Consider the following 4665-nt stretch of genomic DNA (forward strand, 5'->3'; position numbering starts at 1 on the left):
AATGAAGTCTTTGACAATTTCAATCTGTTCTTCATCTTGATGTTATTTATTGGTCCAGTGTGAGGATTTTTGTTTTCTTTACATTAAGTGCAACAAATACAGAAGGCTTTGATCTTTATAAGTAAGTATTTTAAATTCTCTTGACTTTCAGCAAACAAGGTTGTATCATCTACATATTGCAGGTTTTTAATGAGTATTTATCCAATTGTGATGCCACATTTTTCTTCATATAATTCAGCTTCTCAAATTATTTGCTCAGCATGCATATTAAGTAAATATGGTGAAAGAGTACAACCCTGGTGCACACCTTTCCTAATTTTAAAATGTTCAGTGTTCCCTTGTTCTGTTCAAACAACTGCTTCTAGAGCTATGTACATTCTTCATGAGGATAATAAGATGTTCTGGAATACTCATTATCCAAAATGTTGTCCATAGCTTGTTATGATCCACACAGTCAAAAGTCTTTGTGTAGTCAATATAGTACAGGTAAACATCTTTCTGGTATTCTCTGCTTTCAGCCAAGATCCACCTGACTTCAGCAATGATATCCCTAAATCCATGTCCTTGTGTGAATTTGACTTGAATCTCTGGAAGTTCCCTGTCAATGTACTGTTTCAGCCATTTTTAAATTATCTTGAGTAAACTTTTACTTGTATATAATGATAATGACACTGTTCGATAATTTCCACACTACTTTGGGTCACCTCCCTTTGGAATGGACACATATATGGATCTCTTCCAATCAGTTGGCCAGCTGTCTTCCAAATTTCTTGGCATAGGTAAGTGAGAGCCTCCAGTGCTTCATCAATGTGTTGAAAGATTTCCATTTGTATTGCATCAGTTCCTGGAGCCTCGTTCTTTGCCAATGTCTTCAATGCACCTTCAACTTCCTCCTTCACTATCACTGGCTCTTGATCATATGCTGTGCCTTGAAATGATTGAATGTTGTTGCTGTGAAGTGCCGTTGAGTCGATTCTGACTCATAGCAACCCTGTATAGGGTTTCCAAGGAGCAGCTGGTGAACTTGAATCGCCAACCTTGCAGTTCAAATGGCTTTGCAGTCTGGCACATTAACCCACAGCACCACACCAGGACTCAAAATGACTGAATAGTAACCATTTTTGGTACAGTGACTCCATGTATTCGTTCCATCCCATCTTCTTTTGATCCTTTTGCATCATTCTATATATTATCCATGTTGTTGTTGTTGTTAAGTGTTATTGAGTCACTTCCGACTCAGTGGCAACCCTGTATCAGGTTTCCAAGAAGCAGCTGGTGAGTTTGAACCACCAACCTTGTTGTTCAAACAGACCTTGTGGACTAGCGCATTATCCTACAGTGACACGCCGTATTGCCCATGGTGGTGGTGGTGGTGGTGTGCCGTGGAGTCAGTTCGGACTCATAACAACCCTGCATAGGGTTTCCTAGGTTGTAAATCTTTATGGGAATAGAAAGCCTCCACTTTCTCCCATGAAACAGCTGGTAGTTTTGAACTGTTGACCTTGAGGATAGCAGCCCAAGTTTTAATCACTATGCTACCAGAGCTCCTTTATCTTGCCCCTGTTGTTGTTGTTATGTGTTGTGGAGTTGGTTCCGACTCATAGTGATCCTGTATAGGGTTTGTGATGCTGTAAATCTTTATGGGAGCAGAAAGCCTCATCTTTCTCCTGAAGAACAGCTGGTAGTTTTGAACTGCTGACCCTGAGGTTAGCAGCCCAATGTGTAACCACTACGCTACCAGAGCTCCTTTCTATAATGCCCATAGAATCCTTTTATATTTCAAGTCGAGGCTTGACTTTTTCTTCATTTCTCTAAGGTTGAGAAATGTTGAGTCTGTTCTTCCCTTTTGGTTTTCTAATCCCAGATCTTAATATATTTCATTATAATATTTGACTTTGTCTTCTGGAGTTGCCCTTTGAAATATTCTATTTAGCTTTTCACCTCCTTATTTATTCCCATGTGGAATTTATTCTGCCACATTTAGAGCTAAGGGAATTCTCTTCCTCTTCCACCATTTCTTGATCGGATGACTCTAAAATGAGTTTGCAACAATGTATTGAAGGTTTCAGAACTGCATGAAAGGAGCTAGCTATACTCCTGAATTGTTATGTGCAAGGCCACTCACATAATCCCTGATGGGACTATGAGGTAAATCATTAAGGTACTGAGAATGTTTGATATAGAAGTTAGCAGACCCTGACTGACAATTTACTCTTTTCCTTCAAATTGGATTAGAGATACAAATTCTTTACAGTTGCCTTGCCCCATAGCACAAAAAAGGTGCTTCACAAGTAATTTACAACATTCCCACTTCATACATTATCTTCACTTTAAATAATATAATTTACATCTTCTTGGCAAAGCCATGGATACTGTCCTTTCAATCTGCCTTTGTTGATCTTTCATGGTTCTCAGTCCCACTAACTGTTCTCCATTATCAGAGCTCATAAAGTGTCAAGATTGCTCTCTATTTTGGCCCTTCATGAACACAGCAAAATGGGTTCCCTAGTAGGACTCAGTCACAGAAACCAAATCAAAACATCCATATCCAGCTCATTTGTGTTTCTTTCAGATCATTCCATAAACACAATTTGGTTTATTTTGAAATAATATGGTTATCTAATTTCCTTCATTAGCAGGTAGTTAAACAATGCCTCTGGCTTTCCACCATCTAATTCGCTGAGTCCCTGAGCTCATTTAAGGCCTTCCTCCGTTCTGTTCTCTTGCATCAGCCACAACCTCACTCCAATAATGTAGCCTATGGTTTTTCTATTTAAATTGCTTCCTGCTGTTTTACTTTATTTCACAAATGTGAATGCCTTGGATCCTCCCTGCATTATTCCCCGAACACACATCTTCATGCTCTCTGTTTCTCTTTAGATTGAGTGATCTCTTTCACTACTATTCCTTGAATACTTATCTCAAATCATTTCCTTTTGGCTCTCTCTCTTCTGTAAGAGAACACATTTTTAAAGTAAAAGCTCAATATCACAGAGGTCTACTGTTTTTTCTTTTCCTATGCCACAGTTGGCACCAAGTGTGTGCCCAAATGTCTCCTCTTGGTTCAGACTTCTTGCAGAACAATTTGAAACAAGCCACCAATTGCCAACTCAGAGCAAGCACGATAATGCCCTACTTGCTCTTTTATCTCCCACACTTCTCCTAATGTTTAAGTTTCTCTCTTCATCAATGAGTCAATCTCTTTTGGTACATTTTACCAGGAGCTTTTAGATGACAATAGAAGAAATACAAGCAAGCTTACAAGTAGCTTATGAGACTCACTCACCTGAAACCATTTAAAAGGAAAATAGTATCTAATACTAGTCACTCAGTGTACATAAAAAATACATTCAGAATTGTCGAGAATTGTAAAGGGGAGATGTCAGTGAGTGCTCAAATAAAGGGAAGGAGTTGAATTAAGGTAAGACTGAGCTCATAAGGGACCGTTCATCTAGAGCAGTATGAAGGGTGAGCATTTCAGTAGGGGATATCAAGGACAAAGACCCAGAGACAGAATTCATAGTAACAATCACAGGGGGCCCTATGACTCGACAGCACTTTACAACAACAACAATTTGTACCTTGTACCATGTCAGCTTCTTTACATTCATTATATACAATTCTCATAGCAATCCTGGGGTGATGAGGCAAGTATTTTACAAATTAGAGAACTCATAGAGAAGTACTAAATAGCAGAGTCATGATTTGAATGTCTGCTGTACTCACTACATGGAAAGACGAGTGACTGTGAGGCAGTGAAGGGAGCTAACAAGACCACTAACATTGGGGAATAGAAGAATTGCACAGGCAGGTGAAGCTAGATTATGGAGAGCCTGGATAATGAAGAAGGATGCAGGACTTGACCTGAAATTTAACGGGGGACTGTTGTAGTTTTGTGGGTTTTTTTTTTTTTTTTAGCAGAAAAGAAACATAGCCAACTGGGGTTTGACAACATTCCAGGTCCAGTCCATGCTCCATATACTTAAGCTTGCTACTACTCAGTTTCTTCTTTTATAAAATGTGTCCAACAGTAGTATCAATTTATAAGATGAAAGGCTTAAATGAGATCACGCATTTAAAGCATTTATGAAAGTATCTAATATTTAGTATTTAATATATTTGATAGATATTTGTGGTGAACTTATTTACTTAATATGGTTCTTCTAGGTATAGGCTTTGTAACTCCAATCAAATGACTATGTGGGACTATGCAAATAGGTGATTGTGGCCCACAAAAGGGATTGGATTTTGTTGTTTTTATATGCCATTGAGTTGGTTCCAACTCATAGTGACCTTATGAACAACAGAATGAAATACTGCCTGGTGTTCCTATGCCATCCCCACAACAGTTGTTATGTTTGAGCCCAATATTGTACCACAGATCAATTCATCACATTGAGGATCTTCCTTCTATTCACTGACCCTATACTTTATCAAGCATGATGTCCTTCCTTCTCCAGGGACTGGTCCCTCCTGACAACACATCCAAAGTACATGAAATGAAGTCACCAACCTTGCTTCTAAGGAGCATTCAGGCTGTACTTCTTCCAAGAGAGATCTGTTTGTTGTTTTGGCAGTCCACTGTTATTATTGTTAGGTGCCATTAAGTTGGCTCCAACCCATGGCAACCCTATGCACAACAGAATGAAACGTTGCCTGTTCCTG

This window comes from Chrysochloris asiatica, unplaced genomic scaffold (genome assembly GCF_000296735.1).
Source record: "Chrysochloris asiatica unplaced genomic scaffold, ChrAsi1.0 scaffold00011, whole genome shotgun sequence".
NCBI lineage: Eukaryota > Metazoa > Chordata > Mammalia > Afrosoricida > Chrysochloridae > Chrysochloris > Chrysochloris asiatica.